Source organism: Aquila chrysaetos, chromosome 3, assembly GCF_900496995.4.
Source record: "Aquila chrysaetos chrysaetos chromosome 3, bAquChr1.4, whole genome shotgun sequence".
Taxonomy (NCBI): Eukaryota; Metazoa; Chordata; class Aves; order Accipitriformes; family Accipitridae; genus Aquila; species Aquila chrysaetos.
The window spans coordinates 61,651,373-61,673,296 of record NC_044006.1 but is presented as its reverse complement, the minus strand read 5'-3'; the positions used below and the strand labels follow the sequence as shown (position 1 = coordinate 61,673,296).

Here is a 21,924-nt window from a genome sequence, read left to right as displayed (position 1 = left end):
CCGCCCAATTCCCATGGTGAGCTGCAGTGTGCTTGTTAATCTAATTAAAGCAGAGCTAAGATTTCTCCTTAGCTGTACTGGAAGTATGTCCTTCAGCACTGCGATGCACCAAAAAAATTTAGGTCTAGCCCTGCCAAACTTGCCCAGCTCTGGCTAGGAGTTGCAGAGTTTTTCCATTTCAGTTAGTCTGTGTTTGGCCTGGATTTCAGCTACCAGAGAGTTCACGGGAGTTTGCGCGACGTCTCAGACAGGTCCACTGAGGAACACAAGTCTGCCGTCACCCTAAAGGGATCTTCACTGCCACTGGAATGGTCAGCCCAGACCTTCACTCCCCTCTCCTCCCCACTCCTCTGGGTATTCCCCTCGCCTCTGCTCTTTGTACAGCTGCATTATGAGTGAGCGGAGAACCATGCAGCCAAGGAACAATCCCTCTGCTGTGTTCAGATCAGTTCACTGCAAGACCTACTACACCAATGCTGAGGCACCACAGACAAACCATCAGGTCTGGAGTACAGGGAGCTCTGACTTGTGTTTGTCAGATTAAAGCAACCAGAGAACTACAGGCCAGGTACTTACATGAGATTAAAAGTAAGCAGTAAATTGTTCTTTAATCTGGACTTTAGAAATATGAAGAAAGACAGTAGCTGGAATTTGGTTCAAATTCATGTTGAGAGTACAGTTAGGTTCACTGCAGTGATATAGTGTTCTGCAATATGCAATTCATTCTCTCCCAGTTAACCAGCTCTACTTTGTATGAAGTAGTTGAATATTAGAGGAATTCCTAATACTTTCTGGCCCATGAATGCTTAACCGGGAAGAGTTGACCAAGAAGGGAGCATCTCTGAAAACCCTGCGGTTAGGGCATCTCTAAGAGATCACAACTCAAACCTCTACTCAGGGTGAGGTGGGAGACGAGCTCCAACCTGGCCTCCCACACTCCCAATGGAGGCACTAATACACTACTGGACAGCAGGAAGGAAGAAGTGGGGTCTCCGTGTTTTTGCATGATCATGCATGTTTCAAGCAACTCCAGAGACAAGATGGGCAGGGAAATACGTGGTGCACAGATCTACAAGCGCTTGGACGTGAGTCTGACCAGCCTGTTGCCTATGATATGAGGGCTCATTTGTCTTGACCTTCTTTACCAGTAAAACCGTAAGCATTGACAAGTTTAGGAAGCAATGGATCACTGCTCTGGAAGCACCAGCACGTGCAGGTCTTAAGCATATAAGTGGCACTTTGTATACTGAAGTCCCTCACAGGAATCTGGACAAAAGTATCTTTGGTGGCTTTTGTTTTTAAACACACAAACACAGAGAGAGTACAGCTGAGTATTTCAACAGCATACCTACAGCGGATGTGGACTGTGTGGGCTGGGGGGTCTTTCAGCAAAAGCCTGGATTCCTTTCTGAAAGGCACACTCCAGTTCAGCCAGAGGTTATAGGCTTCATACAGAAATTCCTCAGCTACGATCTGTGTTTTAATGCGGCAGGTCAAACCACCCTCATAATAGTACCTCTTGTCTTGTATAGATTATATGACATTTAAGAGGGGAAAGGGGGCACTCAAAGCTAAATCTCAGGATACTCCAACGTCTGATGGTGTACAGGTCTGGCAAATGGATTTAGACACTCTTAACAAGAATACTTCAGTTTTCAGTCAGCCTCTAACTGTTTTACTGCTGGTGTGAGGTAACTTCAGGGTTAGCTTTCCCCAAAAGCTGGCCCAAATAGGGTTTTTCCCCATACAAGTTAAAACAACTTTTAACCTAGTCTAAACACACCCTGAGGTGCAGACCAAGATAAACAGTAGCATAAAAGAAACACAACATCCCAGAAGACCAGTGGGGTATTCCCCCATAGGGTTTCCCAAGAAAATAGCAGAGCTATTGGGGTAACACAGCCCTCTCCCCATGTAGGGGGATGCTCTGTGGTGGGATGTTAAGCGGAATGTGTTGACGTGATATCTGGATCATGTAGCCTTGCTTAGCTCTAGGAGGAAGATGTCCATGCCAGCCTACCGGTATGGGACTTTCCCCTCAGATGTCAGTATGGAGGGAGGATTTGAAGCAGGTGAGGGGGAGGTACTTTGTGGTTTTGCCAGGGGATCTCTGAGAGATCACCAGGGTGGGCAGGAGCATAGAGGACCATGCATGAAAAGGGTACAAGGAGAAACCAAGGTAATAGTGGTGCAAGAGTGGGAGTGGGAGTGGATTTCAGGATAGGAAATGGGGGCTGAAAGACAGCGTAGGGCAAAGCAGCAGATAGCCTTATGGGTGCAGACATGAAGTTTGCTTTGCTCCTTCTGCAGTTGACATCTGCATCACCACCCAGAGAAGTGGCTACTGTTTCTGAAGACAGCTAAGCTGCCTTTATGTTGGCAAGCTCACATACTGCTCATGCAATAACCTGCAGCAACACAGAGCACAGCATGAAACACTGAACTCAGCTGCCATCCTGGGGAAATGCTCCTGCAGTCAGTTTGGCCCCATTGTGCAAGCTCTCGAGTTCAAACCCAGGTGCATCAGTGGTGCACACACACACATGTGGTTTGCAACATAGACAAAGCTTAAGAGGACGGTGGCAGTTAGATGGGAGTGAAAGAGCACTTCGGAAAACAGCAGCATGAGGCTGTCCCTTTCTTTGTGTATGTTTAGAGCCATCGAGGACACAGAGCTGGAGATTTTAGTAATTAAGGCATGAAATGAAGCCCTGGGCAGAAGCTGAGTTGATAGCATGTCATAAGGCCCTTTTTCTGAGTTGTTTGAACAGCTTACAGTTTTCCTATAGTTATTGCCTTTTCAAAGCTGATTGTGGAATTATTTCCATGAGTAATTCTTGGCCGCCGTATCCCTTGCAAGCAGTTCACTGCAGTCAGCTGATTGATAGCTGAAATTCAAGACTGGTCAGTCCCTTGTGCCTGTTCATATAGGTCACCTGTTCTGCTGCAGAGGACAAATTGCTTTAAGGTGGGTCATGTGCCAGGGCTGCCAGCGGCCATGTCTCCTCATTCACCAGACACCAGCGCTTGCAGGCTGGGACAGTGGGATAAGCCCGTTGCTGTTCCCTGGCTGCACAAATGCCAGCACAGCATTTGCAAATGTGGGATGGGTTTTTCTGGGGTGTTTTTAGTAGCTGCTCCAAGCTCGCTCTTTGGATGAGTTGTCTGCCAGTCAATGTGCTTTGGGCAGTAAGGAGAAAGATGAGCAGCAGAGAAGCCTCTCTGCGGGAGGGATGAGGGCACAGGATAACAGCAGGACCCCGAGTCGTGGCAGAGCCCAGTGTCCCTGAGGAGGCTCGGGCAGCATGGGGCAGGCTTAGATGAGGATCCAAACTGAAGTGAAAAGTTAACCACGCTGTTGAAGCAAAGCTCTGTCAGCTGCCCGTGCTCAGCAGAGTGAACAAACCCATGCACAAGAGCTGCAGCATTAATCAAAGATAACAGAGCCTTGATGTGAGACAGAGTAAAATAAGATCAATATACCCAGCCAGCAGACACTGCTTTCAGGCTTCTTTCATAAAAAGCTGTTCTGTTTTAAATAATGCTTCAAACATACCTAAGTTGTTAATTACAGCCTTCATACTGTACAAGGAGACAAATATAAGACTTGTGAGTTTCAGAGCAAGGACATCAGAAGGAAGAATAAACCGACTCCGTGTGGAAAAGTATCACTATTAGATGATATAAACAGTGTGTTTGTTTCCCCAGCAGCTTTTCCAGATTCTGTGCTTTGAAGTGTCTCATTTGGGGGTCTCAGTTGCACCCTGAAACTCTGAAATGAACCCAAAAGCTCTTCCATTTTAATGAACTACAAGACTTAAAATTATAATTTTATTGCACTTCCAATCCTGGTGGGGTTACCTAGAGCCTGGAAAGTGCGTGCTGCCCATTAGGGATTATTAGGAAAGCATTTGGAAGTTGCATAGCCTCCTCAGACTTTTACCATTAATAGTTCCTTTTGTGGCCATTCGAAGGAAAAACAGGTTTTCTTAAGCAAATATGAAACTGTTTGAATGAATATACCATCCATGACAGCTCCACTAGTCCTCTAAGGATCTCCAAAGCCTTCTCTTCCCCCTGCCTTCCCACAAGTCCTTCGAAACTTTATATGCAATATTATGCAGGCTGTTGGTGGCTTCCTGGAAAGAGAGACCAAGATCAGTTGCATAAAACCATGGTAGAGACTAGCAGGCACCTGGGAAGACTGGACATCTAGTTAACTTTGTCCTGTTATTCTGTCCCACCTGCCCTTTCTTGCACTGCACCTACAGCCCATTCCTCTCTCCATAGTTGGCATTGGGCTCCACGTAACACACTTGCACTCTGCTCCGAGGGTGCCAAATGACCCACTGTCACTGCCTGGCAGCCTCTGCCTGTTGAATTCAGCTCCTGTTAAGAGCTGCCTTGCCAAAACCTATTCCACACTATGATGGAAACCAAGTTAGAAATAACTCAGGAGCTGGCAGGATTTCTCAGAGCTTTCATTTCTTGAAGTGTTTTGCTGCCAAGCTAAGTTATTGACATCTTCTTGGGGATCTGTAGGATTATTTTTTTTTAATGCATTTCCCTCTGAGGAGGAGGTGAGAGATATAAAGTCTAACACTTGTAAAATCTCTGTATTCCAATCTGAGAGTCAGCAAACTAAGAATTATGGTGATTAGGAGGTAGAGCTGTCATCCATCATGTCATGCTCATGTACCTGGGATGAGCCTAATGCTTCTGGCAAGGTCGTGTTCAGTGGTCCACTTCTCCATGGCTGCTGCATCTGGCAATTCAGGTCACAAGATAGGAACAAGGTTGCACTTTGCATGTTTTTCACACAAGGTGCAGCTTCGCCCTAGTTAAAAATGAGGCCAGGGCCCCAGGTCTCCAGTCCAGTGTCCACGCTGGCCAGGGAGGTTGTGCAACAGCCACATCTCCTTCGCTTTCCTTATAGATGTCCTACAAAGCAAATTCTGCAGCACAGAGTTATGAAAGATCATCATCAGTGGCAGGGAGAGCTAACACCCGTTGTGGGCCTTGCACAGCAAAAGAAACCACAGCTTAATTGGCCTCTGTAAAGTGTTTAATAGCAAAGAATCAGTGCACAAGAAAAGGGCCTGTTTCACCCAAAATGAGGATCAGAAGTTGATCCATGATTATGTGGCTAAAGCCAACACTTTTTGGAGCAGGAAGGGATCCTTTTCCTCGAGGTCAGAGTGTGCTGGAGCAGAACCGGAGGAAAGCCTCCGGAAATGCTTCTTTATTTGAGGGAGGCACCACCACAGGCTGGAATCAGGCTGCCGTCGATACTTTCATTGGGTCTCTGTTGGCCTGGGAGGATAGAGATGGACTGCTACAGATCAGAAAACAAAGCAGACAGTTGGAAAGCTATATTAAAAATATGTATATAAAAATCTCTGCCACTGATTGTTTATTCATTAATCCCTGGCCAAAAGCATTTTCATCCAGAGGCTGTCAGATGAAAAAGTCATGTGAAACTTGTTCTCACAGCAAGTTAAAAAAGAAGTGTGTGTGTGTACAGGAAAACAAAAAAAAAAAAAACCTGAAAAGACAAAGTCCTCTATGCCAATGTTGTAGTGCAAAAAGAAAAAAACTAGAACATTCCCACATACAACACATCTCTTTCCAGCACTTTGTAGCACAGGCTGCAAAACAGTATCTGCAAGAGAATCCCAGCACTGAGACCAGAATTAAGAGCATTGCTCTGATCTGCCCCTCTGAGCGCCGGGTTTGGAGAACTGGTCTTCACAACCTACAGTTACATGTGGGCAGTGGAAAAATACTACTGAACAACTAATTACCAAAAGCATTGGGTAACAAAATACTGATTTAAATATTTGTAGGAGGTAGACAGAAAGGTGCCAGCCTGAAGCCTGTAATTACTTTTATTTCTGGCAAGAATCAATATACTTTAATAATAACTCTGGGCACAAAGTATTAGTTAGAAAAGCAGGGGATGCTTATTCCTAGCTGCAGGGGAGACCAAAGGAGGCAGGAAATGTCCTGATGCGGGTGCGCCAAGGTGGAGGGTGATGACTGCAGGGATGGGACTCGTGCAATGCGGTGGCTCTGCCGAGGCAGCCCTGCCCGCAGTCCCAGGGCAGGGAACGCTCCAGGGCACCTCTTTGCTCCTGGGGGGAGCGAGGCTGGCTGAAAACTCTCTGTGAGTATGTTGACTGCCTTCTTCCCCCTGACCTGAGCCTGCGAAGCTTGTGATGCTGATGAAGAGAGAGATGCTATCATCCCTCAGGGACCGTGGGGCCAGTCTGCACCTCCAGCAGTGCTGCCTGACTTTGTGGCTGGTGCCACCACAGGGTGGGTGACAGTCCCTTTGCCCTGGCGGGAGGTTTCCTTCTCCCCAGGCAGCTCTGATCTGGGCGGTGTGCTTCGCTGCCGCGGCTCATCCTGCCTCACCCCTCGTGCAGCCCTGACTCCTGGACGGAGGATTTTCTAACTACGCTCCTGAAGAGACTGGGTGGACTTTGGTTTGTGGCAGACACTCACACCCCAGCCTGGCCATCACTGAGCAGGGCAGAGGCTGCGTCCCTCTGCTCAGAGACTACCCCATGTCGCTGGGCTGTCCCTCCTGGTATGGTCTTTTCCAGGCGCTCTGCTGAGCGGCTGCCAGGGCCGCATTCAGTGCCTCCAGCCTCGCTGGCCGCCCCATCCATTGTTCGGTTGCTCTCCCAGTGATACCAATGACATTTTTTGAGTCATTCCATTTCTCTGCGGCAACATTCTCCTGTCAGCTAGTTAACATGGTAATTATACAAGGAGCACACATCAAAGCAAAGCTGTCTTGGTACAGCAGTTTCCATATGCTGCTTAGCCTGCGTGTCCCACAATCCTCTGATTTGTCCCCCTGGTCCCTTTTATTTCTGCAGCATCCGACACAGCCACTTTGTTTGTGCTCAGCGCGCTAGCACATGCCATCGGCGACGCAGCTTACTGCCGTGCTTGCAATTGGCGGATTCCTATTTGATTGCTGAGGCATTAAATATGTACACTTATGGTGGCATATAAAATCTGTGACCACATTAGCCACACTGTCAAGTTTAGGAAAATCCAAACTGAGTTATGGTGGGGAAACAAGTTACCACATCAGTTGAAGAAAGAGTCTGAATTAATTGGAAACCTCACAGGCTTAGATTTGGTTTCCAAGGCCTTCCCAGCCTACGTCTCTATCTGTATTACACATTTTTTCATTCGGGTTGTCTGTCCTTGCACCTGCCTGCGTGACACCTCTGCAAAATGCAAGAGTGGGTCACCGGCGCATTTCAGGAGCTTGGCCACTATGTTGCCTTCTCTGAGCCAGGTCTGGAGTGCAGACTTCAACCCCCCCAAAGTGGCACTTCTTTGACTTCATCGGGATGAAGTAATTACTCGGTAATTACCAGCAGACCCATCTACAGAGGCAGCCAAACCAAGGCATTTCACTGTTCTCCCATAGTCCTTGTATGAAGACTGGGCTTTTTCATTCCTTGTTCAGCTGGATGTATTCTGTGCCTACCAAAGACCCAGCTTTACAACTCCAGCTTACACACGTTACAAGAGGGCAAGATACCACGCTGCTGTTTTTCCATATCCAGCTTCTCAGACAGAGATAGAGTTATACCACACTGCTGCTGCCAAAGGGGTTCAGATCCCACAGAAGGGAGGAAAAAAGTGAGCTGCTCTGGGCCCTCCACACCTCCCCCTGGCTTCTCACCTGACATCTGGGAAAGGAGGTTCTGGCTCTCCAGATCTCTCTGCAATCAGCTCTCCTGGACATGCAGCACGGTCCGGCCACCGGACAGGAACCATCCTGCAGCGCGCTCCAGGCACAGGGTGCTCCGAGCACCAGGTCCCAGGAGGTGAACACCTCCCTGGCCACAGCACCGCAGCCTTTCCCCTGCTGGCTGGACCTCGCTGGTTAGCAGAAAATGGCCCAAACGCAGGGAAGCAAAGTGAGAGTGCATCAGCCTTGCACAAGTGCAGTATGGAGGACAGGTGTAGGAACACAAGCCAGGAGCCATCTGCAGCTCAGAACCCCATGCATGGGATCTAGCTGCTCTGCACAGCAGAAACCCTGCCACTGAGTCAGGTTGTCCCAAGCTTCCCTTGGAAGTGCCTGTATTAAATTTGGAAAGTTTCTCAAAGCCTAAAAAACACATGAATCTCCCATTTTTGCCAGAGGTGGAGATCGTCCCTCTGTAAATGCTTGTCCCATCTGAAAGAATAGCTATCAGCCACTGTGACACTGTCCGTTCTCAAGTAGATGATGAAGGAAGTCAGATGCACAGGGTTGCCTGCAGGCATAGTGAGATTTTGAGCCTTGATTAGGTTCCACATCTTTAAATGAGTCTTTTCTTATGTCATAGAAAGGCAGCTGGAGCTCAAGCACCCACAGCTGCAGAAGTTTCTGGTCTCCGTAAATTCTGCAGGAGAAAGTGCTCTCACGGTTGCTGCAATCATCTCCATATTTGCCTTCCAGGCCTAACAATCACATAGATATTTAATAAAAATTAATTGAAAAAATCTGGAAACTTGTTAGGCAGAAGCCCACACAGTGTTTCAAGCTAGCTTTGTACCATTACTGGTCATGAAAGAGGAAAATCTGACCCAGGATAGCAACCTGGCAGCCTGTACTAGGAGGTACAGTTCTTAGGTCTTGCTGGTGTAGGGAACTGATTTAAGTCATAAGTCCAGCATACAGCTGCTTTGTTTAGATGTGTGTGTATATAAAGCCCCTCCTTTTTACCACTTTGCAGCTGTTAGTCAAAATCAGTTTTAATACACTCCTGCAGAGCCTGAAAATTGTGGCTCTCTTTTGGTGGATAGGAACTTAGATGTGGTCAATGGAAGTCCATGCAGCATTCCTTGTAAGCATCACTTTTTAGAATCATTTCAAATCTGTGTTTCAGATCAGCTCTGGGAAATGAAAGTAGAGCAGGTAAATCTGTCAAAAGGCAGTGAGCTCAGGTGCCCCTTCCCAAAACGCTGTGGACACTTCTGAAAGACTGCACAACTTGCAGAGAGTCCCAGACTACACTGTGGAAAACCCTACAAGCGTCTCGGTTTCTCCTCAGACTTAGACATAGCCCCATTCATCAGAATCCAGCATACCTGAATTTCATCCTTATATCCCCTTGCTGTTCTTCAAACACAAAGCATCTTTTACCATGATGCATGACTGCGCAGTTTACAACCATCTGTAGTATTCATGTTAGCCTGCATCTACCGTTAAAGGAAACAAGCAGCAAAGTCCCCAGTCTAATTCTTAGTGAGCTCAGATGCATGAGTGGCTTAGTATGAATGAAGAGAACGCACTGTTTGAGCTTTATGGTCTTTACAATCAATAGCTTAACCTTAAAGTTATTCATTTACATGACTGCTGGCAAAAGTCTCACCAGCTCTCCAAAAACAGTCACAAATTAGACCCAATCCTACACACAGAGCATACAAAGGACAGAGGAGGATGCATAATTAAGAGGAGCACAAATTTTACAGTGGAATTAAAGTATATAGTACAAAAGCCCTCTGCTTTCAAAGTTCAGCTAAGCAGCACACGGACACCACTCCCTCCTCCCTCTGTACTTCAGCAGTCCTGGGATAGATTTTGCAAACCTTTGGACAGTGACTATGTTAGCACTGAGTTTTGTTTAATTTAGCACCCCTTAAGGGCAAGGCTGCCAGCAGGGTGTAAGTAGTTCAGCACACATGAGTGTGCTTGGGGAAGATCTCATTTCTTCAAGTTACCTTGAAAAGGCCCCATTTAAAAACAACTAACTTTTCCTAAAGGTAACCTTCAGTATTTTCCCCCTAGTATCTTAACATCTGACATGCATTTTGTTTAACATCAGACTCAGGTCCACTCTGAATTCCTTAAAAATCTTTGAACGTATCTGCATTCACTTCATTTATTGCTTTAAAAGAACGTATCACCTATCGGAAGGCTAAAACTAGCTGGCAAAGCACAGAGGGAAGCTCTGCACAAGTGCAATAGCAGATATTATTTCAGGCTGCGTTCTGAGCTATGTTTCTGCAATTCAAAATGTCTAATGAGCTTATTTGATTGTATCCATGCCAACAAAGAGATATAAACAGCTTTAATCACTGTTTCGCGTTGCTCTTGACCCCCTGCTTGGCTTCATTATTTTCCTTTTAGCCACATCAAGGCACAACACTCCAACTAAATCACTCGACCACTTGCTGAAGACCTGTCCACGTAATAAGATTTCTTTTTTATCATCTTGTGGGGTTTTTTGCACTGCTGTTTAACAAGCAACAGCAAAGCTGGATGTTAGCTCAAAAGCAGCAGCTAGGTAAGGAATTAATGTCAATAGCTCTTGTTGGTTCCTTTATTTTCAGATAAATTTCTAAATTTATTACCCTAAGCTGATTAATGCCCAGAGACAGGGAGCAGGTTACAGCTTCTGGTCTCCTGTTTTGTCACTAACAATGCTGGAGAGAGAACAGAACAGGGAAACAAAGGGAAAAGGAAGCGTTAACAGTTCAAGTCACAGTAAGTGTTGGCCTGCTTAAAACTAATAATATCAGACAATTCTCTATAGTCTAAAACACCCACAGTCCTCCTACAGAGCTCCAAGCACTCCATGATCAGTGAACCATGTTTTAATGATACATTCTCTTGTAGAGCTTAAAGGTTTGAAATATTAAATCTTTTCTCTCATGCATGCTGACAGCAAATGAATCTGATGCCCATCCATTAATGAAGTTTGTCTGTCTCTTGATCATTATAACGAGGGCATTAGCTAACATTACTTCCCCCCCCCACTTTTTTAAATACAGGAAAAAAAAGAATGTCAAGGAGTACACCAAATGTGACACATAACTACAAGTTCAAAAGGTCATTGAGGATTGAGGTCAGATAGCATGGAGAAAATCTTTTGCCCTCCTAAAAAGTAGGTCATTTCTTTCAGCCCCGCATGGATCTAGGAAAAATCCTGAGGCATATGTGCAACCTCTGTTCTGTAAAAGAAATAGCTTGAAGGTTGTTTCCTTTTTAGAAATGCCTCTTTTTTCTTTCCTTATTCTGAAGTGGTTCTTAATGTGTTATTGACACATTCTGGGAAAAGGATCACAGAATCGTAGTATGTCTAATTTCTCTGACATCTAGGTCTGTTGCCTGTTAAATACTGTGAGAAGTGTCAGTGACTTCGAGAATTTTCTAAGGCATCCGTCTTTCTTTACTTCTTTTTCTGCTTGATTTCATCAGAGTGCTCTGGGAGCCTGTGCTGGTTTTTAAGGCTACAGGGTGAGAGCAGCATGGGGACAAAAGCAGCAGCCTAGCAGGGCACCTGCTCAGTGCCACAGGGCTTGCTCATCAGCGCTCACCGAGTCCGCCCTCTGCTTCAAGGCAGGAACAACTCACAGCTGACAGCCAGCTAACTTCTTCATAGAGATGGCTACCATGGCTTTGAAGAAGTTCTCCAATACCTAAGCTATCTCTTGCTGTAATTCAGGTCTACTGTATGTGTTATCCAGCACAGGCATAGAGAGCAGATTATTTCCTCTTTCCATTCCCCAGTTCTTCTCTTCTTGAGGCTGAACACCACTAATTGATTTAATCCTTCGTCTAGTTCATTTTTGTATTCTTCAGATCATTCTCCCTGCTCTTTTCCAGATGTCCCACATTGGCACACAGTGCTGTCACTGAAGCTGTACTGGTGCTGAGTGGAAGTTTGTGGGTGTTTCAGGATATACCCATCAATGCACACCCTTCAGCAGCATTTTCTCCCCTCCTGGCAGCAGTACATCTCCAAACTGAGGACCCTCCGTGGCAGTTGAGCCTTTCCTGACTTACTCCACTCTCTGAGTGGGAAAGCAGCTCTGATTCCTGCCTGGCAAGTGAGATGTCTTTGAGAACCTACAGAATTGCAAGATGCTATATAAACTGATGATAACTGTGTCTCTGTACTCATCACTTTCTACTCCCTCAGACAAAAATCTTTCAATATATAAAATTTATTGTTCTTAATGAATAGACATGGGACCCCAATTACAGAGCAAGTTCCTCAGCCTTCTGAGTGCTGCACATTTAAAATACCATGGTCATTTCAGATAGTTTCAAAATAAAATACTTCGGACCAACATGTTAATCGTATAGGTAACTCCTAAATAGTTTTGCTGCGAGGGTTAATAAGAAATATTTTCCCCCAGCCACAAGTCTTGCAGCTGTAGTTATGATAGGATTGTGGCTGCAAAAGCCCCATTGTTAAACCTAATCTGCTGTTAAAGTGCTTAATCGAGAGATTATTAACATTTCTGATGAAATACTTAGCTAAAGTGCAAAATGTAATCTTGGGGCTTTGCTGTCTGGACTTCTAGTTAATATCATAAGCGCCACAAACACACAAAATACCTAAACAGTGTACAGGGTTATTAGCCTAATCCAGTGTGAGAGCACAGGCACTCCCTCCCTGTGCTCCCTATACATTTCATCTTAATGAAAACATTGTAAGTATTTTGCAGCCTAGCAGCTAAGGACAGATGCGTCATCTCACACGGCAGAATAAATGCCAAAGCTGTTAGGCTGTTTCATGGTAGGGGCCTAATCCTGAGCAGTGCTGAGTATCCATCCCTCTCTGTGCAGCCTGTGGTGCTGTGCACTCACCACCACTGCGGATCACAACTGATGGCCTTGGCTATGCTTCCAGAGAAGGTCAGTGGGAAAGGAGAGGAGAGGAGGTGATAGCAGATGAATACCAAGGGGGAAAAGCAGACCGCAGAGCGGAAACAGAGCTGGCACAATTTCTAAACATTTTCAGTCTTGAAGACCTAAAGGACTTGATATATTTCTGCTATCTTCCATTTCCACAGAGAAAAGGAACACTTCCCTGGGCTAGGATCTGCCATTTGTGACCAAGACTGAGCTGGCTCTGGCATCAGGAAGAGCACAAGTTGTCCCTGGACTGGCCATCACACCATGCCCACATAGCATCAACGGGGCCATCAACAGTTTGCTACAACAGGCACCTCATGGTGAAATTTTATCTTATGTCAGGATTTTAAAAAATCTTAAACACTGACTTGCGCATCCCCATTTTCAAAAAAAGCAAATCATTCAGTTGCACATATGCAAGACACCTGCAGATTAAGCAAATACGTTTTGGTCCTTACCTAAGCAAGCCAGTTATCTAGGCTTCATCTCCAGCCAGGAAAACAGAAAGCCTCTGAAAAGCGGTTCATCCCTGCCCTGCCCAGGTGCCTATTCCAGTTGGGTGTGCTTGCCTTTCAGAGGTGCCAGTCTCACTAGCCTGAGCACACAGGCAGTCCAGAAAGGTAGTTTGGACTGTGCTTTTAGGAGGCTAAATTATGTTCTGACGAATCTCATCTAACGTCTCCTGAAAATCCTGCTGAGGCAAGGCACCAGCCACCTCACCCAAAATTATCCCATGCACAAGCGGCAGTCAGCATTGCATCCTGAACCACTCTTTCCTGGATTTCACAGGGGTCAGAGGTAGCCTTGGCATCACAGGCCCATCCCTCATAGCATTCAGTTGGGAAAGCTTTCTGTTTCTTCAGTTCAAAACTTCATAACCACAAGAGATTTTCCTAGCCCAGAACAATCATAGCCTCACCATTAGAAACAATGCAGCAGTGTTTCAAAATAAGCTACAAGCATCCAAATCTGGACTAGAAGATACCTCCCAGAACAATGGCTGTGCTGAACCCTGCTTATGTTTTTTGAAAGCGGAGCTGCTTTTGAAATAATATAAAAATCAAAGCTCTATAGCCAGGCTCCAGCTTGCTCTTGCTTAGTCTTTTTCCTCAAGTCATCATTTTATTTCTAACATGTCCAGCTTAATGAAATTCTTTACCTCATCCTGGTTTGGTCTCACTTTATTATTATCCATCACAACCAATAAATAATTTTTCTTTCTGTGACTACGGATTCATGGCAAAAATCAGCCTACCCCAGGCAAAGCAAGCAGAGTAAACAGAGCCAAGTCAAACTGGAATACCACGAGAGTATTAGCTAGATTAAACATTAATAATGACTTTTCTCCTTTTGATCACTGAAGTAGCAATGAAGCAGTAGAAGGAAAGCCTAAGATGTTGACTTATGTTTTTATTATCTTTAGTCTTCTTTTTTGAAGTCTTGGGAACTGGCTCCACAAATACTTCCCAGGTCAAAGGCAGAGAATTATGTTCTTTATTTCAGCACTGAGGAGACTGGGCAATTTTATTAATAAAGATAGCTTGATGTATTCTTCAAAAATTATCAGGAAAACAATCATATAAAAACTGCAAGGAAAAAAAAATAATCCAATTTCAAAAGTTGCTAACTTAAGACCTAGGGCAGATTAAAGAGATTCAAACATAAGTACCACAACAATGGAAATCCAGCTAAGCTTTATTTTCCTTGCTTTTTCTCACTTTTAGTTATTCCTGACTGTTTTGCTTCTGTCATGACTGGGAACAGCTTCCCTACAGCTTGTAGTGAGAAATGTTCATTCCTGTCACTTGCCTGACCAAGGGAAAATCCAAAGAAATCCCACAAGAAATCCATGCCTTCATGATATTTCCAGCTGCATTCCCCAAGCTCTAAAGGATGACGTTTTCTAAGAAGTCCTGCACTTGTGAAATGGATCTGGAGCATATCTGAACCTTTTCAGACTGGCCTGTCATTAAGAAGGTCTGCTAAGAGGTTGGCATGGAAGGGAAATACACTGAGAAAAAGTTAAAGTAGTGAGTTTAAAAAAGGAATTTATATTAAGGAAATGTAAAAATAACAGCAGTATATCACTCACAGTTATTTCTCCCCACTTTTCCCCCCAACCAGGATTTTTTGTACTGATTACAAAAATACTTGGGGGTAGGGAATTCTCTCCTTTTTGTTTAATTGAAAACAATTCTACTTTTAATTGACTTTCCTATCTTGTTCCCTTGAGGCTTTATTTTGTCAAAACCCAAAAATTCTGTGATCACAGAAAAGGTAGCTTGAAAGATTTTTTTCAATGACTATTCCTGGATCACTGAAATATATAGTTCTAATAGGAAAATTCACGTATGGGTCCTAAAAGAGACTGAGGGCATCCAATCTTTTCTTGCTTTTTGCTGAAAGAAAGGAAACAATGAATCTGAAGCAATTCTTAGTCTGAAACAATCTGCTGTTATGGAGTCCGTAGGCTGCAGGAAACACTAGAGTTCACAGGAGATGCTAATTAAACTACTCCTGCCCCATCCTAGAGTGTTTCCATTATCCCTAAGTTTACTTTAAAAAGCCCAATTAGCAGCAGGCTTGTATCAAGAAACGTACCAATCTGTGATTTTCTTTTCCTTCCCTCTCACATCCAAATCCAAATCCCACCACCTCTACATCTCTGCATGCCAATAAAAACCCTGGTGTAAAAGCCAGGCACATGAAGACCCAGACATGTCTGAAGACACCAGCTGGCAATTATGGGCAGTTCACGATCCATGCAAACAATTAAATATCAATCTGGTTATGCTGGATCCAGCCATGAGTTTTTCAATCCAGTCATTTTGCCGTTTTTCATATTTTCCAGTAATTTAGTGTATTAATATGGCTTACTCATTCCCTGCTTTCACCCCTCAGTGTGGGACATTATCTTGGTAAAAGTACTGACGGGTACAGCATGGAGAGTACCCAAAATGCTCAACTATATGTATATTTTTTTCAGGATGAAAAGAAGGTGTTTTAAATTTATTTCAACATTTGGATTTTTACCGAGTAACCACAGACTGTAACACAACCAGTGTCTTAAAAACTCATGTTCCTGAGACCAGTGAGTTAGTGGAGTTGTCAAAAACCAGTTGCAGCATCCCACTGCCAATGAATCTGAAATGTCATTGACTCAACGGTCATCTTGTCAACGTTACCAGACAGACCTTGCCTTTCTAAGGCTTTCTGGCACCTACACCAGCAGCAGGTCCCCTGGGAGGACCAGCGACCACAGTGGCAGTGCTGCCAGCCCAGGTGCCGCAGGGGTCCCATTCCAGGCAGCACTCACAGAGGCTCTGAACTGAAGGAACGTTCTTAAACGCTGACTTGAGAAGACATGAACTTAACACAAGCACCTGCTTCCTCAGCAGAGGCCTGGATCTTGTATCAATATTAGGAGAGATTGCATCTGATTTACTAAGCTTTCTGCATCTAACCCACCCCATTTAAGGGCTAGCTTGTAAATTCACTGCTACTTCTTGAGTTACCAAGCTTGTTTCCTTTACAAACTTACCAGAAGAGTAAACGTGCTACAGCAAGTCTGCTTATCATCTCTCTTGACAAAACCATAAGCACCTCTCAACCAGCACGTACAGTCTTGCAGTCTGAGTAGTCTCTTTAGTAAAGTGGAACTAGGTCTCCTGTACAAGCATGAGTTCTAGAGTTGAACCTCGTTAGGAGAACAAGGGAGCACTTGGGTCTAATTAAGAGAGAAGAGTCTAGCTACAAGTGGTTTAGGTAGCCGAGTCAGGTATTATGGGTTTGGTCACTGAACTTAGCTCAGGTTTGGAGAAGACCTCAGATGAAAGAGCGGTCAAGACCTCAGTCTTCAGAGCCGCTGTGGTCTTCTGTCTTGTCGGGCAGTAGAACTGTTTTGCTTTTTCTCCCTCTCTTCCTCGTAGGATTAACTCATGACTGATAAAAAAGCAAGAAGAAGCAAACTGTCTCTGAAAGCTTTACTGTGAAAAAGCCTACAGATGTTTTCAAATGTGCTTTTATTCAAACCATGGGGCACTTTTTGCCACTGTAGCGATTTCATGGTTGTTTATGGTATGGTTCCATCACAAGCTTATGCACAATATGAATGCTGTGATGAGCCAGAGCAAAAAAATATATTATCTCTACAATAGAGTAGAGATAATACAACAGTGTCCTGCACCTGCAAGGCAAGGGCCCAGTCTCTACCTGGGCTGTTAGACATCACCTCAGGCAGTCCTGAGCCCAAAACAATGTTTCCTGGTGATGTTTGAATTCCTGCAGGTCTCCTATGCCAAAAAATATGGCAGTGAATGTCTCACTCAGAGTCACAAAGCAGGTCTGCGGAGGAGGCACAACTCAGACCATGGTGATGCATGCTGAGAATCCTCATCCTTTTTCTTGGAAAGCAGAAACCTTGAAGTTTAGGACTTGGGGTTGACCAGCAGTGCTTTTAATAAAAAATTAAGATGAAACTGCTTTAATGAAAGAAGCTAAAAATTAGATAATAACAACTGGTTCAGGCAAATCTTAGTGACAGAAAAACTAATGCACAAAACAAATTCTGGGCAATTGCTGGACTGAAACATGGGTACAGTTTTCAGTTCAGACCATCTCCAAAGCATTCATGTTTATGCAAATAAACGTTCACAAAAGAATGGCGGGAAGAAAAAGAAATGGGTTTGGTAGTGTTTATCTAACCCCACATTTAAATTGCCAGGTGGAACTAAGTGCCAAGTGGTCATCTTATTAGTTTGATATGTGCTCTGTTATGATGAAGAAGCCGTTGTTTAATACAAGCCCTGCCCAATCCATGTTTGAGATGCTATAATGAGATAACATAGACTGTTTTGTTACATGGTCATATATGTGAAATGCAGATGCCAGATCTGTAAAACAGCTCATGAAATAAGCTCTTTCCACCAAATTAGTAACAACTGCTGGCATAATAAGAGGGTACATTACTTTAAATTCGTGGCAAAAGAAATATTTTGTAGCTCATGTCAGAATAAGGGGTAATTTGCATGGTTTAGATTCTCTTTATTGGTTTTCATTATTTAAAATAAGTATGTTCAGTAACAGTTTCAAAGGGCAAAAGTAAGGAGAGGAGCTGCGATTGAATGCTTCTCTAAAGACCTGTGTAATAACTTAGAGAAGTAAGAGGAAAATACCTCTTCAGGTGACAGTGAACTTCAGGAAAATAACCAACGATCACAACACAGTCAGAAGGAGAAATATATATACATAATGGAACATTAGTTTGACTCAGTTAGAAGGAAATAGAATAACATGTTTACATTTTCAAAAGAAGCATTTTTGCCTTCATAATTAAGTTAGAGTTATCTTCAATTTGATTTTCCTATTGGACTTCCAGCAGCATTTTAACTGTAAATGTCCTGAATAAAAACACTGTCAGAGGAAAAATGTGGTATTACTTTGTGAACTGAGAGTTGAGTTTTTGTTTTTGGGGTTTTTTTAAAGAATGGGCATAAATGCTTCCATGTGTTGACATGTCCCTGCTAGCAGTTAACTGTGTCCTACTGCTTCACCCCTGTGGCTGCAGAGAGCGCCGGCGGCTGGCCGGGAAGCTCTGCCGTCACCCAGGTGGGCAGCTCGGCAGGGGTGCCTGCTCACCATGCTCACCTTCCCTTGGCAGACATTCCCGGCCATCAGCTCCACATGTTTATGGCTGCAAAACGTGGGAGCACCGGTGCCAAACCCAAGCCATCGTCTTTCCACCGAGCTCTAAAAGTTCAGACCACAAAGCGCTGGCGCTGATGCGGCGCTGCTCACTGGACGTCCCTCTGAGATTTGATGAAACCAAGGAACAGCGGGGGAGAGAAAGAGAGAAAGAAGTGAGGAAAGAGAGAGGCTAGACAGAAAACGGGGGATGTGATGCAATGCTCCCGCCCTGGTGCCTGGGCCGTGGAGCGGAGCCCATCCGCCGGCACGGCCAGGGAAGGAGGCGGCAGTGACCTCCCCTGCGGCCGAGCTCCTCCGAGACGCCCGGCCAGAGCTCTGGTGGATGAGCATCCGCTGGGTGCGGCTGACCCTCCTGGGGATACGTGGTGAGCCCTCCCAGCCCAGCATTCCCATCATGATAAATTCTGCACCCAGAAAGTACGTCCCGCGGACTGAAATAAGAGCTCCCTGCACGATGCCAGGACGTGGCTCTTTCATGTATCACCAAAGCTTCGGATTCAGCACAAAGGATGCAGGAAATGCGATGACAACAACTCAAAGACTATTCTGAGCTTTTGCCTACAGCCATCTCTTTGAGCCTCAAATTATCTGTAGTTTCAAAGCTCTGTGTCTGAACTGCTGCATCCCAGAGGACACCCGACCCTTAATGATTATTGTGCCTTCTATGTCCATATTGAATTACAATCCTGTTAACACCAAGACACCCAAAGTTCCTGGGTGTTTTGAAGCTCTCACCATTTTTCAAAATAAACAAGGGCTTCTCCTTTCGACGCTGCCTGTTACGGTTCCTGATTCCCAGCTCTTCCCTGCAGCATGTGGGCTACAGCTTTTCCTTCTCTCTCTGAACAGCAGGCTGGGACTCCGACTCCATCACATGGCTCACAGGGCTGGAGGCTCGAAGGAGAAGACTGGGTAATTAAAACGGAGAAAGTTGGTAGTGTTCCTCCATGAGGACAAGGCTTATTGTTTTGGAGCTGTGGAGTTTCAGACAGTGCTGGGAGCAAACTCCACTAATGCCAGCATGTCCAAAGGGGTACAGAGGTGCTGGCAGTGCCTTCCTCCAGCAGCTGCAGCCATGGACCAGCATTGCAGGGATTGTTTGCACAGTGAAAGCCCACATATATTCACCCAGACCTTTCTCACCATCTTTCTAGCTCCTTTCCCCATCTGCTGCAAAGCCTGTGGGCAGGTCTGGTGCACACTGCTGGGGGGGAGCCAGCCCCAGGGAGGAGAAGTCCCGGAGCAGTGGGGAGAGGAAGCCCTGAGGCCAGTTTCTCTCCATGCCATGGACCCAGAGTCTGGCTGCAGCAGGGCAGAAACGCTGCCTCTCTAATGCAGAAGTGGACCCACCAGCGTGGGGCACAGGAACAGTCTGGGTGGCAAACAGCAAAATTCAGCAGCAACTGTACAGAGAGAAAGTTTAGAAAGTTCAGAATTGACCCTGAGAAGGTCCCAAACCGCCACAAGTTCTTGTGACAGAAGGAGGAAAAAGAATCTAACATCTACAGAAAGATATTTATACCCCAGGGAGCACACTAACTCCCTCCTTGCCTGCTAACCCTCCTCGGCAGCACAGGCAGCTCCTTCCCTCCCATGGGTAGGGCTGTCTGGCCATCAGGCTTCCCCTGCCCACGCTGAGGAGACTATCACCTCCCCTTCCTTCTCCCCGTCTTCGTTTCTCCCCTTTCCTTGCTTTCCTCCACACGTGCTACATCCTATTCATGTTTTTTATATTATCAATATTTCCTTCTTCTGTTCTTTTTATTTTGTCCACTTGTCTCTTAATTTCTCTGTAGTCTGGAAAAGCTAAAGGCGCACAGCCAGTTCTGCCTCCAGTATGTACTTGAGGAGCCAAAAGCATGAAATGTAAATTAGCCTTAAAAGAAAAAATTATTTCATTAAGTAACATGGCTGGCTGGCACTCAGAAATGTCCTCTTGCAACATACCCTGGTGATCAGAGATGCATGTTATTCACTCGAAAGAACTGCATGACATATTTGAATAATGCCTTTTAAACATTTTTGAAAGAATAAGACACATTAAACCATATTCTGTAACTTGAAACTGGACCAAAATATAACCTCTGATTTGAAACAACTTACAACACAATTTCTAGCCAAAACTAGTGTATTTTGAGTTTCTTTCTACCCACGTCTTCTGTTTCAATATAAATTATTCTTCTAGAATTCAGTTGGGCATATTCAGTCCTAAAACAGTTTTCCTTCTAAAGCATGAAGAGTACAAAAAACAAGGTATGTGGTTTTTCTGAGGCTGCAGCATAGCTGGATGTTTGATGGTAAGGGTACAGAAAGGAGCAGGTCGCACAGGACCAAACTGCCAACACAGGCTGTGACCAGAGGGACACGCACTGCTGCACATCAGCTCCATACTGGTTACAATGAACAGCTTCCTAAGAGCTAGTTAAGCAAATATGAGATCAAGTAATAAAAAAAAGACCTTCTGCACATTTTCTGTCCCTCTTCTCAAGGTCTTGCTGCTGAGGACTGTCAAAGGAGTTGCATGGAACGAGAAAAGAGTTTCACACAGCAGTGCAGTATCAAACCAGTGTGTCATCCCCAGGGCCACCCTGGTGAGACACCCCTCAGGGAAGAGGCGTCTGGCTCTGCCCTAAGCGCCAGCCCTGCCTTGCTGTCCCACTTTCCCCCTCACCCACAGCATCCGCCAGCTTCTGGCGCAGCCACAGCCCCCTGCCCGCACCTCTGGCAGTGAGGTGTAATACACAGGTTTTGTGTCACCGGGAGTACTAGCTGAATCTAACATGAGACTCCTACTTGTATGTGGCCAACCGCTCGCTCTGGCTGTGCCCCACAAGCAGATGGTCATCCCTTCACCAGCCATTGCCCGAGAGCCGGGGAGCGTGCGTGCGCCTGGGGCTCTGCACCTCTCATCACAGAGGCCTCTCCTGCAAGCCTTCCCCCATGATTCAGACAAACAAGCGTCTTTATTCGTGATGGTGATGTGATGTCTCACTGATGCATATTTAAAGGTCTGAGATCATGGAAATAAAAATGGAAAATATGGTGCTGGGTCTCGTGCCCCACTTGCAAGACTTGCGTATAGCGGGAAATTTGGCCTTGTTATCACCATTTTTGGAACCATCTTTAATTTTCAATGAACTAACTGCAAGCAATTGAAGAGCTTGCATCAACCCTCCCAAAGTTAGTAGAAAGACTTAGCTGGGTGCTGGATTTGCCATGGATGAGCCATAGCAATCCTATGGGTTATTTGTTAACTGTCTGCATCAGCTGCTTCCGCCTGGTGGTACGCAACTGCTCATCGCAGACACGACGCTGTCATTGAACCCCAGCCAGTGCCCGAGCAGGGCTCTTACCAAGGACATGTGTGTACTTGCAGAAACAGAGAGATGACAGATGAGAAAACTCTTGTGGTTTGTTTTTCCATGTAAACAAAAATGCTTTTTCATAAACACAACCAAGGATGCAGGGAGCTACACTGGGAAACAATTTTAGGGAAACTACTCTTGGCTGCAAAGTTTATTCTCCTTCCCCAGCAACATTAATGAGTTGAT

At 45.2% G+C, this 21,924-nt stretch overlaps 1 long non-coding RNA gene across 18 annotated transcripts in view; it reads right to left on the bottom strand.

The window, feature by feature from the left end:
• The window catches only part of LOC121233164, an 85,045-nt gene that overhangs the window by 47,707 nt on the left and 15,414 nt on the right, over positions 1-21,924 (bottom strand). For 17 of the 18 annotated variants that reach the window (XR_005932016.1, XR_005932013.1, XR_005932018.1 and 14 more), the window contains 2 exons: positions 4,700-4,941; positions 4,024-4,139 (listed from right to left, as the gene is read on the bottom strand). This is a non-coding gene — a long non-coding RNA (uncharacterized LOC121233164). The remainder of the gene's footprint in view (positions 1-4,023; positions 4,140-4,699; positions 4,942-21,924) is intronic. The other variant, XR_005932004.1, reaches the window with a different exon arrangement.